The 8,072-nt window shown below is 37.6% G+C and overlaps 1 long non-coding RNA gene across 5 annotated transcripts; it reads right to left on the bottom strand.

Annotated features, from left to right (window-relative positions):
- Positions 1-2,297: 2,297 nt before the first annotated feature.
- LOC124257327 lies at positions 2,298-7,164 on the bottom strand. Of its 5 annotated transcripts, none has more exons than XR_006893242.1 (4): positions 6,100-7,164; positions 5,659-6,023; positions 3,249-5,625; positions 2,298-3,073 (listed from the first exon to the last, which is right to left on the bottom strand). It is a non-coding gene; the product is annotated as an uncharacterized LOC124257327 (long non-coding RNA). The 5 variants fall into 5 exon arrangements; XR_006893240.1 differs by having other exon boundaries at positions 3,249-6,023; positions 6,100-6,132; positions 6,168-7,164; XR_006893238.1 differs by having other exon boundaries at positions 3,249-6,023.
- Between the last annotated feature and the right edge of the window lie 908 nt (positions 7,165-8,072).

Below are 8,072 nucleotides of genomic sequence, written 5' to 3'. Positions count from 1 at the left end.
CTACTACACTATAATGAAACACAATGTTTTTCCGCCATGAATAAATATTCATAATTCTTCTTGTATATACACTCTTGCCTGAACAAAATATATAGTTAACCTGTTACTAAGTTCTTTAACATGGTAGTTTGGAGCAGAATGGGTCCATATGTTTATCCCATGCTTACTGAAAGAGCAGAATTTGGTGTAATGCCATTTTGAACAGTATTTCAGATATGTCACAGTAAGCCAGCTTGACATGGGTTGTAACGCAGGTCTCGAATATTCTACCACTTCAGTAAAACCCCAAACCATATGGTTTTCACAAGCCTTGAAACATTATCACAGTAATCCGTGATTCAAATCCACTAGCAGGTATCTGCCTGCCTATTTCAGACCTCAGGATACAATATCAAAAGCAATGTATCTCCATTCTGTATCCATTTCCCCATACCATCCCATTGTAATAGTTAATTAACAGTACCTGTCTATCATGAAGGATCTGATAGTATTTACCTGCCCAACATTAATCTGTCATTAACATTAAACACAATCATCATGACTGCAAAAACTTCAGGTGTCATTCTGTAACTCAAGTATGTCAATATACACCCTTACTAGAGGTATTTCACTGGTCATCATATTGACAACAGCATGACAGTTTTAATACCAAACGCAACTCTACAAATCAACAATTCGTCTGTCTTAGAGATCTAATTTACACATGTTCACCAATATATGGGAATTCACATTGCCATTTAGTAAATGCATCATGTTATATTTGAGATTATACCTTCTCAGTAAAGTACAGATTCAAGTACTTTTTGGGGTTGAGTCCCATCCAAGATTTGAAAACACACTCTCAGACTAAACACCTATCACCAGCACACAAAGTCTATCTTACCCACTAATTTAGAATCTGTACTTTACTAGGAAAGTGTTATCCCAAATAAAACTTATGTTGCACCAATATAAATATTCACCCTATCATGTGTGTTAATTAGTTTTTGTGTAACTACCCTGTATATGCAGTGCTAAGGTAGAGGTGAGGATTCAGAAGGGATGATTGAGTGAGTGAGTGAGTGAGTAAGTGGGTATGGTTTTACTCCACTTTTAGCAATATTCCAGCATTATCACGGCGGGGACACCAGAAATGGGTTTCACATATTGTTCCCATGTGGGCAATCAAACCCGGGTCTTCGGCATGATGAGCGAAAGCTTTAACCACTAGGCTACCCCGCCGCCCCTCAGAAGGGATGAAGCCTTGGCTCACGGTTTGAAGTGGGATGTATCATGTTTCCTGCCAACATGACGAGAGAGTGGAAGGTCGCGGGTTCGGTCCCCGACCGCGCCATACCAAAACACGTTAAAATGTGGTGTGACTTGTTGGTTCCTGCCTGGCGCTCGGCATTAATGGGTACAACAAGGACTGGTCGGCTCGGAGTCAGTATAATGTGTCTGAGTGGGGTATTCATGCTTCACTGCGACATGGTATCTCAGTGGACTAGCACTATAAAACCAGCTCAAGTCTGGGCTAGTACAAGCAGCCACACATACACATGCAAGCACGTCGTCATATGAGCGAAATATTCTCATGCACGACGTTAAACCCAATTTCACCTCACCTCACCTGCCCACATGACGTCAGTAGGCTTGTGTCCCACCTCAACTGTTTAAATCCGTATCACCCATGAGATGTCACTAACACGTTCACAGCACATTGCACCACATTATCAGGAATACATTGGTTTCCGATTTCATTGTGTAGACTGAACCGTCTTTCAAGGTCATACAATCTCCAGACAGCTTCAGATAAATACACAGGAAGCTGCTCTAGGTACATATCACATTGGATAACATAAACCAATGAACTCCCAACAATTAAAAGCACTGAGAAAAATGAAAATACTTCAACCCACTACACATAGCAGTGCAATTATTCAGTAGGGATCAGACATTCAAAATTCTGGAGGTATGGGAAACTTGAGAGACAGAAACTTGTTGGTCACTGCTTTAAAACACAAATATTTTCTGAGAAGGGAAGAGATGAACAATTTGATTGTCTTTCCCGAAAATTATTGTTTAGGACAGCCAAGTTCAGCTTTAAGGATTCTCACGAAAAATAGTTACATGTCTTATGATGTGACCTTTCATCGTCCTCAAAGATGTGCCTAGTTCTATCGATGATCACTTTGGATAAAACCCTGGGATAAAGAAATTATTAAAAACTTGATTCCCAGTCCCCCAAGAATCTTGAATTGTCGGTTCTAAAAAGCATAACAACACTTTTAAGCATAAAAAAATATTCAACACTAGGGTGACCGATTAACCTTTTATACAAATCACAAATCATCTAAATGATCATGTTATTCAGTACCCAAATCACAAGAATAATCATGACTTCTTCAGGAACTATAACATGAAACACAAACACACTGAGATTAAAGTACAAAATTATAAACAGTACAAAGTAGATGTTCTAACCTTTGTTTGGTACCTTAAGGCAATTATCTTTACTTGCTTGAATCTCTCATACAGACATTCAGCAGATATATCTGAATATTCCAAACAAGCCCAACCATACAACGTATTAAAAACAATTATAACCAAAAAATTTTAATTGCAGAGACTAAATCTCAGTTCAATGAAATCCACTGTCTGAGAAATTCCCAACCATGGATTGAAATTGATTTGAGACAATCCTATGTGGGTTGAAATGGAGAAAAACAAACTTCTCAAAATATTAATGGATGCAAAACTTCAAAATGAACTTAATTTCAGAACAAAATGTGTAAAGGAAGTAGTAGCTAAGAAAAGGCCTTGTGTAATCCATGTACAGATACTCCGTGACCATGATGATAATGATCACTACACACACAAGATGTACATTACGATTATTGCCATAACTCAGTTTATCGGACGGAAAGAGAAATGAGACTAATTAGAAGATTGTACTTAATATACCGACAGAATTATCTCATTTTCTGCATTTACATTAACTCCTTAAAAAGAATGTTTAAAATAACCAGCCATAACCAATTCACATGTTTTTCAATTTACCTAGTAGTACACTTAACAATAAAATCATTATTACCTTATGAGTGAGTGAGTATGGTTTTACGCCGCTTTTAGCAATATTCCAGCAATATCACGGCGGGGCACACCAGAAATGGGCTTAACACGTTGTACCCATGTGGGGAATCGAACCTGGGTCTTCGGCTTGCGAGCGAACGCTTTAACCACTGGGCTACCCCACCGCCCCTTATTACCTTATGAAAAAATGCACTTGTTATTTAATAGCAATATTCCAGTTATGTGATGGCAGTATGATAATAACAGTCTGGACAAGGTAACCAGTGATCGATATGATGAGCAAAAACCCACTCCATCTCGTTACAATCACATTCAGTGAACCAAGTCACAGACCTGGACACCTTGTCCATTATTCTTCTTAAAACAAACACAGGACCTATTCTAACATGGACTCCACAGAGGGTAACACTACATGTCTTATAAAAATTCTTTTGGCCACAATTAAGTAATTATTAGGACTAAAGAGACACAGACACTCTTGCGTATTCTACTGTAAGGGAAACACTGTACTGCGGCATTCATTTATCTCCGATGAACCATCCCTTTCTTGGAACAACTAACATTTTCAAAATAAACTGACCTCGTCTCACTCACAGTCCCAGATCTATATTAACTTATGCTGGGCTTATTGTAATCAGTGTATGAAATAAGCCAAAACCCCAGCCAGACATCAGGGCTGGAAACTTCAAAATGTTACCAGTCCAATGGATTTAACCAGACCAGACACCAAGATATGACTCAGATGTATATAACATCTAAATTTTTACCAGATCATCGGGCTGGCTAGCTGTAAATCCAAACTGTCTGTCTGAAATCTAGACCATCTCGGGCGGCTGGACGGGCCTTATTTCATACACTGTTGTAATGGTATAGCTCTCAATGAAGCATGTCTAGATCTTCCAGCTTGACAATCCTCAACATTACAGGGCACTGTTTCATTTTAAAGTTAGAAGGTTGTTTCTATCATAGTAAGATATATTCAGAGGCTAAGCACCAGGGCCTAGATTTTCGAAGCTCTCTTAACGCTAAGATAGGCGTAAGCGCCATACATTAACATTAACCTAAGACTATCTTAGCGCTAAGAGAGCTTCGAAAATCTAGGCCCAGTGTATGAACTAAGCCAACATTTTGGTCAAGAAGGGTATATATGTGGTGCCCCAGAGTTTTATAACTATTTTGAAACAGACCAATTTGACACCATAACTTCATAGGGAAAGTGAGCACCAGCTTTATGTCTTTTATTGCATATGTAGCAAAGATACCCCTCGCTCTTGAATGAACCATGTAGATTCCGCTCTCCGTACACACACAGTCCACAAGACTATGGAGATTGAAGATCGTTTACACAGGGGAGGTAAGTCATGATGTTAAAGACATTCCTGATGAATTTGTGACACCATGAAAATGTCAAGTTAATGATGTGTGAAACTACTTCTTGTTTTAATTGTGAAAATACAGTTGATTTGAAATGGTTTTTTTATCTGGACACAGCTGCAAATAGGTCAGAGGTCATACATGACACAGTGAAGACGTAATACCATGATAATCAGAGATGCTATCTACCCAGGTTAGAATATGTGTGTACTTACTACCCTGAATAATAGCACACAACTCGTTAGTTCCTTGATGATCACATGAATAAAAGGATGAAAACATTTGTACAAACACATGGCCATGAATGTGGACACCTTCATAAAAAAAGCTGATACAAGTTTTCACTAGGGTTGGCTAAAAAGATTGATAATCAGAAATATCATCAATGGTACATATTATCAACGATTTTGATATGAAAAATCTGTCATCACTTCCATATATTATTGTGATGAAATACATGTTTTAATTCACACACATAATGCTCAAAGTTAGATCTTTACTCATGGGCCACTTCTAAACTATGTTAATGAAATCTTTCTTTGTGAAATCTAGGCATAAATGTCACCACTCCCCAGTGATTTAATACATGTTGATTTCATTTGGCCCTTTTCCCACTTTCCCTCAAAGTTACTTCTCCGATATTTATCGATAGTCAACTGATATTTAGTTTATGATAATCAATCTCTAGGACTTATATCAAAGCCAGCCCTAGTTCTAACATGACAAGTAAAAAATGACCATCCTTCAAACAGTTTTTGGTATATTGGACTCCCATTTATCAATCAGAAAACGACTGAGTCGCTCGTGACTATAGAACATATCACATTTGAATACAGGTATTCCTCAACATAGAGTCTTCAGATGCTAATGACTGCTCTTGAATATATAGTCTATAAATTGGTTACTTCTTGTGGTATGATCATGAAAACATTTCATCATCAATACTTCATAGGTTTCTATGTCACCTGTGAATACTCTGTTGATCAAGGGCACCTCATATGTGAATATACATATGGTTGATCATGTGTATAATCACCTGTGAATACACATGGTTGATCAAGGGTATAATCACATGTGAATACACATGGTTGATCAAGTGTATAATCACCTGTGAATACACATGGTTGATCAAGTGCATCTTACCTGTGAATACACATGGTTGATCAAGTGTATAATCACCTGTGAATACAGGGTTGATAAACTGTATCTCACCTGTGAATACACATGGTTGGTCAACTGCATCACACCTGTGAATACAGGGTTGATCAACTGCATCTCACCTGTGAATACAGGGTTGATCAACTGTATCTCACCTGTGAATACAGGGTTGATCAACTGTATCTCACCTGTGAATACAGGGTTGATCAACTGTATCTCACCTGTGAATACAGGGTTGATCAACTGTATCTCACCTGTGAATACAGGGTTGATAAACTGTATCTCACCTGTGAATACAGGGTTGATCAACTGTATCTCACCTGTGAATACAGGGTTGATCAACTGTATCTCACCTGTGAATACAGGGTTGATCAACTGTATCTCACCTGTGAATACAGGGTTGATCAACTGTATCTCACCTGTGGGTTAATCAACTGTATCTCACCTGTATCTCACCAACTGAATACAATACAGGGTTGATAAACTGTATCTCACCTGTGAATACAAGGTTGATAAACTGTATCTCACCTGTGAATACACAGGGTTGATCAACTGCATCTCACCTGTGAATACACAGTGTTGACTAAGTGTACTTCAGCTTAGTCTGTCACATACAGACCCTGAAGCATACATATCCATGAAAGCCAACACAAGTCTAGAAAATGAAGAAAGTCTAATGGCTCCTTTTCATTACATTTGTTTTTTGTTCTATGAACTTTTTCTCTGTAAAATATGTTCATTTCAGAGACTAGCTGTCTAACTACAGATATGAAGACAGTGTTACCCAGTTTATCTCACTTGAACATTGCATATACAAACCATGGAGTACTCACGATCATAACAATTACAGCCTCAAAAGTAACAAGAAGACTGGTTGATGGTTTTACTGAAAAATCTGTGTCAGTGTTACTGTGTATTTTCATTGACCTCAAGGAGCAAAACGTAGAGCTTAATATAAGTACTTCAAATCTGTTTCGATGTTTGTTGATTAAGTGGTTTCTGTAAACTGAAGTATCAATTATGAGATTTTAACATCTATTAATCTTTTCTGTTGAACAAGACCCTTTATGCATGTACAGAACTTCCTCAATGCATGAACTATTTTGCAAAATTTTCTTCCTAGTGTCATTCTTTCTCATCCAAAGCAAGACTGAGATTTTTAACTGTTTTTAAGTTCTATTGTGAAAGTGGGAAGAAAGCCCAAACAGACGTAGGTGTTAAGACACCTGGTGAAACCCACAAACACATCAGACTCTGGGACCCGAGATCCTTATCGGGGTAAATCTGGGATAAATTTGAACAAATCTTGGTTAAATCTCGACCCAATCTCCTGCAAACATCAGAAGAATCTACCGTGATCCATCTCCCATCGTACCCCCATGAAGGATGTTCGTGTTTGTTTGGGATGATTCGGTTATAGATGAATTTGGAGCAGAAATACGATTTTCAATTTGAAGGAAATTTTTATACATATATTACCCATGAAAGTCAATAAAACAAAACATGCAAAACAATTTTTTTTATCACATTACATAAATATATGAAATACCGACTAAAGAAAGGAAATTGAATTAAAAAACATGCTGGTTTGATTGAAAATAATTGAAAACAAAATAATAAAAAGGATTGTTCTTATGGAAAAAAACAACCAAAAACTGTATTGTGAGACTAACACTGCTTGATGGATCAAACTTAACCATACAGACATGGTAATATTTAATGATTTCAAACAGAAAAGAAGGTAAATACTGAAAATGCAAGTAAAACTGGTCACATTAAACTACTGATTGCTCATACCAACTGACACTTGTTTATCGCCAAATCCTTAAATATATGCAAATAGAATGAATTTCTTTCCTTACCCATTTCTGTTGATTTCCACTTTTTCAGATCATATTTCAGTTAAATCTTAATTTTCTCGTTCATATTTTGGTTCGACCCTAGGTTTCCTATTTTTTGTTGATCAGGTGACTGCTGCATCCAGTAACCCTTGATGGTCTATGCAAGTAAGTCTAGTCTACTGCTAATGACTCAAGGGACCCAGTAAATGTGGCCTAGAATTCATAAAAAACACTCTACCTATTCATTCCATGCAATAATTTGGCAGTGAACGGTTCTTATATCACTTCAGACATTAAACCTGATTCCAAAGATCACTGTCAAATGACATTTAAACTTTTCGATAAACCTGATTCCTGACAAGAATCTATTGTCTAAATGATGTATTTACCGACTACTTTCCGATGGTCATCACCATACAAAGGTATGTAAAGCCAAATTGACAATGTTTGCAGGGACATGACCTGTGACCTCTGACTCTTCCCGAACACATGTAACATGCCTGGCACAAAAATGCTGAAGTTGACCGCTGGTTAGAGGGTAGAGGTCAGAGTTGTCCAAGGTGGGCACTGGTGCTTTGTGATTGATGCTGATCTTGGCAAATCTACATCAAGCTTCTGGTCAATATG

This window comes from Haliotis rubra, unplaced genomic scaffold (genome assembly GCF_003918875.1).
Source record: "Haliotis rubra isolate DU_JTF1 unplaced genomic scaffold, ASM391887v1 Scf658, whole genome shotgun sequence".
Classification (NCBI taxonomy): Eukaryota; Metazoa; Mollusca; class Gastropoda; order Lepetellida; family Haliotidae; genus Haliotis; species Haliotis rubra.
Note: the sequence above shows the minus strand (reverse complement) of the source record. Positions and strands in the feature narration are given on the sequence as shown.